Here is a 14890-nt window from a genome sequence, read left to right on the forward strand (position 1 = left end):
TAATGTAATGTGATTAACTATTGCATGGAACGGGAGAACAGAGTAGCACTTGTTGGTCAAACCCCTGCCGTTGCATCCCTGCTGCTCCTTCCCTGTCCATGCATTGGCAGGGAAGGTTTGTTAGAGCGCAGCCTGTTGCTTCTCCATCCCATGACAAGGACCCCCTCTCCAGATGTTTACCCCCATGCATGGATGGTGGTGGCAGGGAACTGTCAGGGAGCAAAGAACTGCTGAACATGTTCTGGGTATGAACAAAACTGCCACAAAAGATTTTAATGCAATGCACTTTGCTTCCGCACCTCCTGCACGTACGTACACTGTGCCGCTATCTTCTGTTATCTCTTCCCACACATGCCTGAACATAGACGGGAGGGAGGCGGGGAAGTGTGTTTGTTTGTTTGTTTATTTATTTATTTAAAACATTTCTTGGCCGCCTTTCAGAGCAGAAGCCTTCCTAAAGCAAATCACAGCAATAAAATTCATAAAAACAGTTAAAATATTTAAAGTGATAAAAACATAAAATAGCAATAAAAACATAAGCACAATAAAAATAGCAATAATAAAAGCCAACAATAAAACCAGCAGCAACAACAACAACGGCAATAATAGTAGCAATAGTAGTCATATCAAGAGGAGGCCACAGTAAAATACTATGCTTTCAAGGCCTTCTTAAAAGCCTGTGGTGACAGAGCATGGTGGACCTCCTATATTTAATGCCCTTAGATCAGCCTTCCCCAACTATTAATAACTATTTTAGTTATTAATAAATATAATAACCCGTTGGCATCCACATGTGTTGGACTACAATTCCCATCATCCACAGCAGGCTGCCATACAAATATTCTAAGCAGCTAGTTTTCTCAGAGCAAAAGTGGGAGGGGAAAGCATGAGTGTACAGATAACTTTACGTATTATCACAAGGGCCCTTTCTACACCTAAGGATTATCCCAGGAAAATAGAGGGATCGTCCCTGCCTGCTCCCGGGATCCCCTGTGTGTCATTGGGATGCACAGGGACAATCCTGGGACGATCCAGGGATAAATGGCTGGTGTAGACATGCCCAATGTGGGCACTAGTAGTACTTCTGTGTCTTGTATACCTCAGTGTGCATCTTTGCAACAAAGGGCTACACTGTACTCCTTTCGTCGCCAGCTGAAGACCTTTTTATTCACTCAGTATTTTAACACTTAATTTTAACTTAAATTTAAATTTTACTGTTTTAACTCTGTATTTTAATCTTATATCAATTTTGCTGCATGGTTTTATCCTGGTTGTGCTTTTTATACTGTATTTTGTATTTGTGCTTTTAACCTGTTGGTTGTTTTATCATGGTTTTAATTTTTGTGAACCGCCCAGAGAGCTTCGGCTATTGTACGGTATAAAAATGTAATACATAAATAAATAAATAAATAAAGGCAGTTACCTGTGTTTGCGCCAGAGAATTAGTCCTGCTGACCCTTCTGCTCATGCAAGTACAGTTCAGCGCAGGTGGAAGAAAGGAAGAGTCAGCAGGTTTTCCTAAGTATGCTTCATAAATTCACACAAGGAAATGAGTGGTGGTGGAGCATAAGGAGCAGCCCCTGGTTCATTCTGTGGACAAGCTGTCTGCAGAATTGGGTCATCTCTGAAGGGAAAACAATTAACTTCTGCAAGGGTTACTTTTTGGGAGAGATTTGCAGATTGACCTTTGACCTTGAGGAATCAGCATTGTGTCTGTTTTGGAATATATCCTATAATGGTGGTAGGGGGTTGCAGGGTCTGTAGTCTGGTGGGGAAGCTTTCCTGCATTTGTGATTCATGCTATTAAGTTATTTTTTTCCTTAAGTGATTTGTGATGCTGTTGTAAATATACATGTAGAAGCCTTGAATCACATGTTTTCTTTTTAGAAACCTGAAAGTTGTGATTACTAGGAAATTACTGTGATTTAATTTAAATTCCCAATAACAAATCCTATTGTTTATATAAAGAGCACCCAAAATAAATGCTGCTGCATTTTCAGTTTATGTAAATAATGTCTCCAAAGGCAGCAATTTCCTTGACGTATTCAACCTTGAAGTTTCATTGGATTCAATACCAGAGATGTCTAACAGATTGAGGATTTAGGGTGTAGATTTTGAGGTCCTCCGTAACTGGCTTTCTTTGCCCATCCTCTTTTGAAATAATCTGACATGTGAATTCCATTTTGAGAGAGAAAATAATTTGTAACTCCACCAAAATGGTATTTGACTTGGAAAACTGAACGCCGCAACTGTGATCTTGCTTTCTCCCCCTCCAGCCTTCGCCACACATAAAGGCTTTGTTGTTTTGCTTTTTAAACTCTGGGTAGGTTGCACGGCGTGTTCTCGGAGACGTGGGAGCTGTTGTAATGATGATACAAGGATTTTGCAATTTCACTGGAGAGGGCGGGGAAAAGGCGGAGTGTAACAGATACCAGCCTCCCTAGCTTGTATTTGAAAGCGTGCGTTTCTCTGAGGGAAAGCACGAGCGCATCCTCTCGCCCTCTTGAAAGCATGCAATATGTATGTGTGAGACAAAAGGCGCGCGCGAGGGGAGCGGGAATGGGAGGTCCTTTCTGGGCTGGTCCCGCTGGATAGTGACGTCACCGCCCGTATATATACACACACACACACACACACACACACACTGCTCCGCTCCGCGCGCTCCGGCGTGTGCGTGCGTCTCCCGTGCTTCTTATGTCCTCCGACAGTCTGAGGTCCAGGTTGTAGGAGAGGGAGGCTGGCTGGCTCAGTGATTTTTCCGCTCCACCTCACCCCCAGCCACCCACCCTCGCCTAAAACAGCCGGCTCTGCAACAAGCTTCTCGTAACACTACTTGGGGGCCACATAAATCCTGTGATCCGCACAGCCTAAGAGGATTTAACAATCACAATCATATAGATAGATAGATAGATATTCTTTTTTAAAAATCATCATCATCAAAACCTAGAGAGCGGGAGCGAGGAGAGCATCACTTCTACTTTCTCCCTCTGCAAGCGCACGCAGCCGTCGCCTCTCCGCCGAGGAGTCCTCCTCTCACAAGGGGCGGTGGGTTTTCTTGTCAATTTGGCTTCCGTCTATTCCCGTCCAAAATCCAGAGCATCTCCAACTTGCCCTTTTGGGGGTTCGCATTGCACTTTGGTGATTTGTTCTTTCTTTCTTTTTCGGGGTGTGTGTGCGTGTGCAGGAGTAGGAGGAAAGAGGACCCGTTTTTCTATTTGTAGCTAAAGAATGGACTAAATTAAGAGGGGCAAAGGGGGAGGGGGCAAGAGAAGAAGAGAGAGCGAGAGGAGGGAGGAGGGAGGGAGAGGAGAAAGGAGGAGGAGGAGGAGGAGGAGGGGGGAGCGGAGAGAGCGCCCGGGAGCAGCAGCAGCAGCAGCAAGAAGAAGAAGAAGAGGAGAGCGGAGAGGAGGAGGAGGAGGAGGAGGAGGACAAGCAGCGGCAGCAGGAGGAGGAACAGAAAACAGGGAAACCTGGCTGCCAGGGGAGTTCAGCCGGCTGCTTCCCCCTGGATGTCGCCGGCCCCTCGGACCCGCTCCTCGGAGGCCGCTTGCCACTTTCCCGCTTTGGACTGTCTGTGAGAGAGAAGGGCTCGAGCAAGCGGCGACCCCTGGGGGGGGCTGGGCTCGGAGCCGCGGCTCGGCTTTGGATTAAATTGGCCGCCCGAGAGACGAGCGACAGCGGCAGGAGGCAGCAGGAGAGGTGGCCGCGGCAGCGAGACTATCAGTAAGAGGCGAAGGAAGCAGCAGCAGCAGCAGCAGCCAGAAGAAGCGAACGAAGCGCCCGTGGAAGTGACGGGCGGGAAGGCGGACTTGGTTGGCGGCGGGGGCAGCGCTACTGCTGCTGCTGGGACTGAGGGGGAGCCAACATGACCAGGTAATTCTCTTGCTGACCCATTTCTTCTAGCCAGCCTCCGCTCGCTCTCTCGGTGCGTGCATGTATGCATGTGTGTATGTAGGAGAGACAGCCATGTGCATTGCTCAGCTACTCCCTGTCCCCTCCCTCCCCCGTAGCCCTGGGGGTCTAATCTCCAAACAGGGCGCGGGGGGGGGGGGGAGAACTGACAATAAGGGAAATTTGGGGAGCTTGGCGATGGGGAGGAGGAGGGGTCGGCCGGCGTGCCTTGACTGCTGTCCAGAGTAAGGCTAGTATGTACTGCCTATGCACAAGGGAGGGGGATGAGGAGGGGAGGGCATGTGCTGCCCGAAGAAGGGCTGTTGTCAATGGCCGAGGTGGTGTGTGTCCTGAGTGATGAAGAAAAGAGCCGAAATCAAAGGCAAGAGAGTAGCTACCGTACTGACTGCTGGGGTTGGCGAACTCTGCCTCTCTCAGTGTGGATAGGGAACAGGATCCTGGATTCCCAGACAAGCCCCCCTTCTCCCATTTCTTTCTCATGCAGCCTGGAAGAAATTCATATGTTAAAAGGTGTGTGTGTGTGTGTGTGTGTGTGTGTGTGTGTGTGTGTGTGTGTGTGATAGAGAGTGTGTGTCTGTTATTCATCAACATTAGTATTTTTAAAGGAGCCAAGACAAGGACTTCTGCTAGCAGGATTGTAGGATTTAGAAGTCCTGGCATGTTTTGGTGGCAAACTTACTTGATCGTTGTTGTATTAGGAGAAGGCAGTGTCACTCCTTTGATTTCTAAGTTGCTTCCTAACACTTGTTAAGGTTTTTATCTTGCCCTTTCACCCACTTCCCCATCTCCCTAAAGACTAGCTGCCCCATGTCACAACCACTGCACAAGCTTTCCCCTACTCTTTTGTCCTGCTGGGTTTAGTCCTATTTCTCTACAGGTTATTTTGGAAGAGTGCGGTGTCACCAGCATTTATTCACTCAGGGTTTTGTATATTTTACAATTCCTTGGGAAGTGCATTTATCATCAACTTTCTCTGCACAGACATAAAACTTAAATTTACGTTTTTGATGTGGTTTGAGGAGAGTGTTCATCCCAGCAGAGTGCAGCACCAAGATTTTTATGTTCTTTCAATATCTGTGTGAGGCAGTGCAATATTTCAGTTGAGTTCCTGGAACTGATACTGATTTAGTTTTGGAATTCTTTGAGTTTCTATAGTGTGAGTGTTTTTTGTTGGTGGTGTTCAGTGATTTTTTAGGCTTTGGAAATAATGTAGAAAGTTACGGTGTTCAGTGATGATAGAAATCCTTTTGGTTAATGCTTGCATCCTATCATTTGCATAATGGCTAATGTTAGCTTTTTAACAAGGGCTTCTTCCCTCTAAACCATAGAATTATGTTGCAAAAATTAAAATGGACTGAATGTGGTTTATTTCTTTCCATTTTTGATGTAAATGCAATTTAAGAGATGTGGCTTTCAGAGTTTTTGTTTGTTTGGCTTCAACACTACAACAGTGTAACTTAAAAAAACAAAAATAAATCAAAGGTCTCTTCCTCTGAAAATAATCAATCATTAGTGGCTGCTTTTAAGGGGAGCTGTTGATTGTTTCATCATAGTTACCTTAAATTAAGTCTCATGAGATCTACTGTACTGCTATTGTATTTTCCAAATATGAAATTGATAGGCTGGTCAGTACCATAGGTCCAGCTGTCAAATTTTGCCCTGGTAAATTGCTGTAAACATTAGATGTGCTCCTTACAAGGTATGTTTAAGAACTAGGTTCTATAGTTTTTATAAAGAGAAGGTAGAGAGATTTAATTGGATATGCTTTCCAAAAGCAATACTGTCACTTGTGGAGATATGGCACAATACATTTATAGTTACTTTCAGTTCAGAATGATATATGGTTTGTGTACATTCTTCATACACGTTCAGAACTTCAGCTAAGAAGAAGACCTCTATTTTTAAGATGGCACTAAGAAATTCATTTCAGTTTGTGTGTGTCTTGCCAGGAATTACACTTTAAAAGGAAGATGTATCTCTGAGATTCTAGGTTTCACACAATTGTGTTTCAAATTTACCTTTTTATTTGTCCAGCCTATTACTATTTAATGAATATTAAACAGTGGCATGAGTTAAAGATTGTACTGTGGCTGTTATTTGACTCAGATATTAGTTACGCCCAGACAGTGATGTGTGTGTGTGTGTGTGTATGTAGATACATTAGTCCATGTGTGGGCTTTTCTGTGTAGGCTTTGGCAATTATACTCTGATTTTGTATTTAGAACCACAATGTACGTTCCTTTTTTTCTTTTCTTTTTAAGGCCACCTGTAATTTCTGCACTGGAAATGTGTTGGTCATAGAACTTCACGAGCTAGAAAGTAGGAATCACCCCTTTGTCTGCTACTGTGACTGCTAAACCACTAGGGGCCTGTATTAACTGTTCTTACCCAGCAAATATCATTGTACAGAATACTCTCATGATTTTGCTAGAAGGACTTTTTTGTGCCGATACTCAGTACCATAAAGGCTTACCTAAGATTTATCATGAATAGGTTTGCAGTGAATAGTAATTTTTCATGCTGTTTCCCATTGGGAAATGCTACATGGGGTGTGAGGCTACCTTTGCTACCTCTATAGTTCAGGGATGATGCTGTTCCAAGGGTGATCATCTTGAGCAAATTGAGCTCTGAATGTATTTCTTCTTTAGTCTTAAGACTAACACTACCAGGCAATTAAAAAAAAGAACTAGGGTGGGGAAGGTAAGCTGTAAGATTCATGATTAGATTAGAATTGGCACTGTTCACCTAATACCTATGTAGAGTTAAAAAAAAAAAGCTGGTGGGGATTACCTAAAGAAGGGATGGATGTAGATTGATCATATTTTTAAACTACTATGATAATTGCAAAGATTCCAAAGTTATGCCTGGAGTCTAGCCAGCACTTATAGTATCTGGGCTGAATATGTCCTATACATTTTTTAACAATTCCACAAAAATGGACCAACTATGGCATTCCTGATAGACATTAGGCAATAAGGTCAAGTATTCCTTTGTTGATTTTCAGTTTTTCAAATTGATGAGGAAGACCATTTGTTCGGGGAACAGCTGAAGCATTTACATATTGAAATCCTTTGAAATTGAACATGATTTATAGAGCTAACAGACAGTCCTATTCTTGAAAGGATTTACTAAAGATAAATTATTATTATTATTATTATTATTATTTATTTATATAGCACCATCAATGTACATGGTGCTGTACAAATCAGAAGACTGTAGGGTGACACAATAAAATTACAACATGTGTGTACTGTGAGTATATGGATTATTTTAGAAATATAGTTTCAAACTGTTAGATGTAATATGGGTGATCAGTTGCCTTGGGAATTTTGGTTTTGCAACAAATGACTATTGCTTGAAGCAGGTGTTGCTGAAAAATTTCTAAAAACAATGGCACATTGTGTGTATCTATGGTTCTATCACACCTATTACAAGTAACACTTCTAGAATATGTTTCATTAAATCCATATTTGTATGTAAATACATTGATATCTTTTAACTTGGAATGCATTTATCCGAACACAAAATGCAGACAGTAATATATTTGCAATTAGAAAAACTTTGAGGACAAATTCTGTAAAGACATTCACGACAACTGCTCTAATTATTAGGCTTTACATATCTTAACAAATAATTGTATTATTTGTTAAAAACTTATTTTAACAAATAATTGTATTATTTGTTAAAACAAGAGAGATTAGTTTATAGATGTTGATTTAAAGACCGTCAAATACCAGCATACTGTGTTGTACCCCCTTATTGCCTCGCTGGCCAAACATAACATGCTTTACAACTGGAAGTAGATTCAGAATTTCGTAGAGGTTGCGTAATTTTATTTGGGATAGGTTTTGTGAGGCTGCTTATGAATGTGTAGTAGCAACTGACACTCTAACGGAGAATCAATGCTTAAAATATTCCTTCATGTACTATTAGTGATTTGCCATGTGCGAGCAAAGGAGAAGGAATTATTTTTCCCTGTGATCTACTACACTGAGAGCTTCTGTACAACACATCTACTTAGGAAATCTGATGATGTAGAAGAAGATTGCTTGAGAGTGTTCTGCCTGTAAATTCCTTCCAACAAGCTTCACTTGTTGTTTAAGCTGCACTGCATTTATAGGGGTTCTGTGTTTACCCACAGCACAGATTTAATGAATGATACATATTTTGATCAGAACTATATTGTCTCCCCGATAACGTCATTTAGCTCTGACTGAACATTGGCATCTCTTATTAAATTATAAATCATGCACATGCTTTTGATGAAATGTAGGATGTTTGTAAATTCCATTCAAAAGAACATTCTATAAAAGCCATATACACATAAATATAGTAAAGAAAAATGTTAGTACTCTTTTTAAAGGAGGTTTTGTGCTTGCTAATCGCTTGCTATGTATAAAACATCACACATGGAAATTGATCTGCGATACATTCAAAATAATAGAATTAGAAGTGTTGTCCATGAGACATCTGGTGCAACCCCTGCCCTGAGGCAGGATATTTTATACTTAATGTATCCCCAACAGATGCCTACTCAGCCTTTCCTTGGTAGCCTTTCCTGCCAGAACGTCCCTAGGCAGCTTATAAAACTGTCTCTGTATATAAACGTCCCATATGTACTCAGGAAAACACACACATGTACATACCATGCCTTGCATGCCATAGCATAAATATGTATAAACATCTAAGATTATTCAATAAAGTAGTAAATTAAATGGATATAGCAGTTGAAATATGAGAAATTAATATTAGAGCAATGTGTATGTTTTACTGAAATGTCCTCTTAGATATCACATGTTTATTCATGTATTTGCAAAACATTATAAAACTCTGAGTAGTGCATTTATCTTATTACTAAAATGATGAGACTTTTGATTCTTGCATTAGGGCATAACTTATTTTTTTATTTAAAAGATGGCCAAATTTATTCTTGTGTTGTACTTCTACCTTGGTTAAACATAGCCAGGATGTTTGATAATGATATTGCCAATTAATAATTTCAATTCTGTAGTTTTTGGGAGAAGCAGATGCTATTGCTTTGAAGACAATGAAAGTTCAGGTCTTTTAAATAGCAGCCAAGCAAACACTCATCTCATATAGTTAAAGTTGCTTGGTACATATTTCTTCCATAAATAATATATTAACTGTATTGTATGAAATAGAGCAAGAAAATGTTGTAATCCCCAAGTTGTATCCTTTAATGCTCTGGGAAGCATGTTTCAAAGTTCAGTAAGTGGTGTGTATAATATGATTTTGTAGTTGGCCAAATCTACTAACTTCTCACGCTAGCAAATGACTGATTGTCATGCTAGTAACATTTCAAAAGATAAGCAAGGAACTAATCGCTGCACGTGTGGAAGGATTCTCACATCCTCTTTGCAGATTGGATACTGTTTGGACTCCCTTTATTATTAACAATTAAGCTTGGATCAATTATTGCTTCTTTGATTTTTTATAAATATTTGGACTTGATCTGCAAAAATGCTCTTTATCTGAAGACAACATGGAGTCGGCTTGCAAAATTTTGAGAAATTATCCACATCCAGTTAAATCAACAGGATTAAAAGGCATTTAGCAATGCACTTTATAACACAAGCTTACAATGCTTATTCTGAAATAAGTTCCATTGCAAAGGGTAATTTCATGTTTTTGACTTAGCAGCAGTTAGATTTTTTTGCCTTACCAGATACAGAATATTAATACTATTTTTAAAAAAGAAAGCTATACACATCAAAATTAAGAGGAGAAATTAAAATGGAAGTTTCTTAGTTTGAATGGTAGTATATCTTAGAAACCTGCTTAACTGTTGTCCAGTGCAGCTGTCCTTCCCTGAAAGATTAGGTTTCAGGAGCAATGATGGATGTTGAATGCCTGTAGCCAGTTGTGGGGTTTGCTCTGAGGTCAATGGTACTGATGGAAGATAGGAATTTACTGCCTTCTGTCTCAATGCCAACTCAACCAGTAGCATTTCTCAGAGGGGAAAAATTAGCCTAGACACATGCAGTGCTGAGCTAATATTCCAGTCTATCTTAGAAAGCCATTCATTTCACAAGCAAAGACTGATAGCATAGTTGTGGATATTAAGACCAATGTTGTTTTCTGAAATACTTATCTCCTCCCCCACCCCCTTCGGGTGTAATCTTAACAGTAGTTTTGAGTTTTAGATTTTTGTGAGTCTACTCAGCTTTTGTGTGGTTATTACAATATAAGTCTGGATTGTTGATGTGATAAAAATGACACTATACAGAACCGCCCAGAGAGCTCCGGCTATTGGGCGGTATAGAAATGTAATAAATAAATAAATAATTAAATAAACAAACAATATAATACATTTATTGTAACTATCTGAAAAGGAGTGATTTTGAAAGTCAGTGTCTAAATGTGGAGTATTTTGTAGTCTATTTTAGAACGACAAATACAACTGAAATCTTTCAGAATGGGTGCATATTTTAGTTTTCCTGAAAGGTCAGTGCAAATGTGGAAAGAATCATATCTGTGTTTGGTCATTTGAGCAAAACTTTATCTTTTGGTAGAGTTTGGATTAACCCTTTAAAGATGAAAGAGGCTTTCTTTCAGTGGATGATAGGAGTGATAAAATGTAAATATCTCTCTGCTAAAGAGAAGCCTCAGTTAACGACCTGACAAGTTGTTTATTAGTGTCCCCTAAGGTAAGAAATCAGAAGCATTCTTATAAAGTCTTCTGTGGCCTGGCTCATCAAAGATATTGAATGCTGCCAAGTAAGATGTGAGTTCTACTGTACCAACAATAGCTTGCCAAAAAGCCGGTGTGTTCTTTTTAAAAAAAATATTGTGGAAAACTGCTATAAATTAATGTGTGTGTGTGCGCGCGCATGCATCCCTATGTGAGGCTACACACTTTGCACCATCCTTCAGGATGTCTGTTATTGAGGTTTGTCCACCCAGACAGGGACAGCTCAAGGTTTGAGTGGAGCGAAGTGCTCTCTGGATCCTCTCCTGTATTGGCCTCCTTCCCACCTCAGTGGGTTTTCCAGCTGGTGGTGCACAAAACCAGGGATACAATCTGTGCTAGCTACTGTGAACCGTCTGGCTTTTAATACACACAGTAGTGCCCCTCATGTATCATCGATCTGTAGGTTTGTGGGTAATTAAAAAAAATGATGGCCTTGATGTGACAAAGGTTTTCACAACATTGAAGGTATGTGTGTGTGTGGGTAATTAAAATGGTGGCTGACTCCCCATGTGGCACAGGGGAGTGAGAGTTGGTGTCAATGTACTTTGGTCCTGGGGTCTTGATAGCTGGCCATTAATGCTGCACCTAGGCCTTCTCTTACTGCAACAATGCCTATCTGAGAAAAAGTAAAGGTGTACGGTCAGAAACTGTTGTGATGAGGGCTAAATCTACCCTTTGCTCCTACTGTCCACACGTATTCAGTTTCAAGCCTCCCCCCCCCCCCATGCAGATTAGCTCTGTCTTGGGTTCCATTTCTTGGTCACCTTGGAATGTTGGGAACTGGATTTTATGTATGTTAATAACACCATTAGTGTACCTTACTCTGTAATATGTGAGGACAAGACAAGTCCCGTACAATTACAATTTGATCAATCTATAGGTTATTTTCCTCATGCTATCAGGTTTCTGGATGTACTGTCATACTTTTGTCAGTATCCATGAGGAATAGAAACTTGATTTGTTAAACAGTTAAAGCTGATGCTCTTAGGATTCCATCAAACTTGAGTTAAGGGATGGGAGCCTTTTTGGAACGAAAAACTTTGGCCTGGTTCACACATAATGACAGTCCAGAGTATGGGCTGAGTATGGGTTGTTGTTAAGTCGTGGGTGGTTGTTGAATAGTGGATTGTCATACATGTAAACCCTGCACTGTCAACCACAAGCAACCCAATAAGAGAACCCACAGTTGGTTTGTTGGGTTGTTAACTCTGTGGTTAACAACCCATAGTTAAACCATAGAGCAGGATTTATCCGTAATGACAACCCATGATTTAACAGCAATCCATGATTCAACAACAACCCATTCTCAAAACATAATCTGGGTTGTCATTAAATCTTGTACATCTTTGTTCTTGTGCTTCAGTAGCATCACCCTGTTCTTGCCATAGTGCTTGACCTGTCTGTGATTTCTGACTGTTCCGTAAAGTGAGACTTCTATCACTAGTAGACATTTTAAACCAATGTGGTCTTCTCAGGTGTGGGTTAACACTGTGCGAAGAAACTCAAGAATACATTAATATCTGTTAATATCTTTTAATATTTGGTTAAAAGGTAGGTGTACACTTTTAACCAAAATGTTTCTGACAGACTAGAAATGAAAAAAAATACCTTAGAAAAAAGCACTTTGCATCAATAAAACTCATTTTGATCGATCTGCTAATAGCTAAGTTGGACTACTTTCCACCTCTTCTGTTCTTCTGGACTGTAACATCATGGATCCTGAAGTACCTATCTATTGCTGTATAATTGTCTTTATGGATATACCTGAGGCAATGTACAAGTTTTCTTAAAAACATAATACAAATCCAAAGACCCAAAGGCAAACCATAAAGCACCATTAAAAACAACAACAATTAAAAGCCAATTAAAATAGCAAGAAGCTTTCCTGGACCCTAAGCCTAGCTGGGAAAGTGAGTAGCTTAAAGTATCAAATAAGCAGTTAGGACTAGACCACCCTCCTGTAGCTCCTTACTGTAGTTCTGCATCTCTGTGGTCTATCATATCCTTTCACTGGAGGACTTTAGCCCTGAAGCTCAGCTGAGCATGCAATTGTGTGGATCAAAAATAACCTGGATAAAAGCGATGGAGAATGAAGAGCTGTCATGTAGCACTTGAGCTGATGTGTCTTCACCATCAGTGAATTACAGGAGGAAGCAATGAGTAGGACTCACAACCTTACTTTTATTAGGATGCTTTCTATTTTCCTGCCACAGATATTACCACATGATAATTTTAAAAACATTTGCCAATTAGCCTGCTAAAGAGGTGTAGATATTCCTTGCGTGTAACCAGCTTTTTTTCTTTTGGCCAGCGATGCAGTTTACTTTTGTATACACTAAAATAATTATCAAGATGGCTTACCCACTCCCAGTGAGTTGACACACTTTCCTTCATAATAAGTTGTTTGGCAATTTGGCTTATAGTGAATCACTTTGACCTCTTCTTTGCCATGTGCAAAGGTCAACTCAGGTTGATTTCAATCCAGAATCCAGTATTTACAAATAGCCCTAGATTCAGGACTAATATTTTTTCATATGTATATCGTCAAGGGATAAGCTGAAATGGTAAAAGGGCAGTAAGTACACCCTCTTTAAATGATCTCAGATTGCAAAAGACTTTACACAGCAGAAATGTATCCCATATCTCACATTCAGATGTACCAGAGGCAGTAAGCCCATGGACACCAGTTGGGATGCGGTTGCTCTCATGTCCTGCTTGTGGATTTCCCCTAGGCAGCTGGTTGGTTGCACTAGATGGACCCTTGATCTGACCCAGCATGGCTCTTTTTATGTACCCAAATAGATATCAGTATGGAATGATATCATTGAGAAGCCATATTCGGGACCCAATCTATCAAAGCAGCAGTTGTTTGGGGCAATGAAGAGCAGCAAATCAGCATGAAGAAGATATGCCTTTCGTTCGTGGTGTGGTGGTGAAGCTTTCTGAGAAAGAATCAGATTCATTGAACCCCGCCACCGTCGACCCTTCGTAGCATTCCCCCCCCCCCCACAAACTTAACATTTGGTGTTGCCCTAATATTCATTTTGTGAGAGGGGCTTTCAGGGCTCTGTAGCCAGAACCAAAAGTCAAATAGAGTAACATCTAAGGACATTTATTAGAAAAGCAGTTATTTCTCAACTGTTGATTCAAAAGGGAACTCCCCATTAAATTATTTTTTTGACCTGATTACCTTATACTCCTATGAAGGACAAACTGTGTTCTTTGTTCTGGAGATAAATTTGTTGTGTGTTTATTGCTTGCATATTTTAACAAGTAAGTCCACTTTCAAGGTTTCCAGGAGAGCTCCTAGTACTCCTAGTGAGAAATTAATGTCAATCTGACTTCTGAATAGATACACGTTTTTCTTCCATGAATGAAAGTGTTTTTTGTTTTTTTAAAGTTGCAGTGGAAATGTTAGTACATCATGTACATTGATGGTGCTATATAAATAAATAATAATAATAAATAATAATAATAATAATAGTACTGGTACCTTCACTTTGTGTACTTGGACTCAGATGAGACAGACAATTTCGGAGTATAAATGTTTAGTCAATTTCTCTGATGAACTATATCTGCTAAATGGCTAGGATCCAACTGTGCCCCAGCCTCAGTGCTAATGACTTTGCACTAGTATAAATCAATATTCATGTGCTGTAAGTCGGACTTGCTGTAGCAGTGGGAAAAAGGGGCAATTGCCACTGAAATTTAGTGCCGGTGCCACTGTTCAGCAGCAAATCACTACTTTTCCCAATGCCCTAGCAAGCATTGTGCAAGCAGTTTATGCTATTGCAACATTATTAACACTATCACTTAATAATGGATTGAAGCCATTGTTTCAACACACACTTTATAGATAGCTATGTTGGCCAATTAGGAAAAAACATATTCAAAAACCAAATAATACTAACACCTATATTAGGACCAACCAAAATGTCATGAAGTCAAGAGCAAAGCTCAAAGCTTTGTGAAACTTTGTTCCTAATAAAGATAGTACCATCCTGTGTTTATTGTTGCATGTTTTTACAAGAGTGCAAAACAGCAAGCAGACTTAGTGGACACATTACAGTTTTTTCTTTCAAAAACTATAAACAAGGTGATCTGATCTGCAAAAAAAATCATTTTATTTTAAAAGGGCCTTATGACCTACAGTATCAGAAGCAGTATGCCTCTTTAAACCAGTTTCTGAGGGAACATGAGCGGAAAGGTGTTATTGGAGTCATGTCCTGCTTTTGGATTTCCCATAGGCATCTGTTTTGCCATGGT

General features: G+C 40.2%; 1 protein-coding gene across 2 annotated transcripts in view; it reads left to right on the forward strand.

The window, feature by feature from the left end:
- Positions 1-14890, forward strand: part of PTPRD (protein tyrosine phosphatase receptor type D) — a 1062283-nt gene that overhangs the window by 619766 nt on the left and 427627 nt on the right. Inside the window, exon 1 of one of the 2 annotated variants that reach the window (XM_063129265.1) lies at positions 3796-3873. The exons of the other annotated variant lie outside the window; for it this stretch is intronic. The gene's annotated coding sequence lies outside the window, so the exon portion shown is untranslated. Of the gene's footprint in view, positions 1-3795; positions 3874-14890 lie in introns of those variants that run through there. 2 annotated transcript variants of the gene reach the window in all.

The sequence above is a fragment of the Elgaria multicarinata genome, chromosome 6 (assembly GCF_023053635.1).
Source record: "Elgaria multicarinata webbii isolate HBS135686 ecotype San Diego chromosome 6, rElgMul1.1.pri, whole genome shotgun sequence".
Lineage (NCBI taxonomy): Eukaryota > Metazoa > Chordata > Lepidosauria > Squamata > Anguidae > Elgaria > Elgaria multicarinata.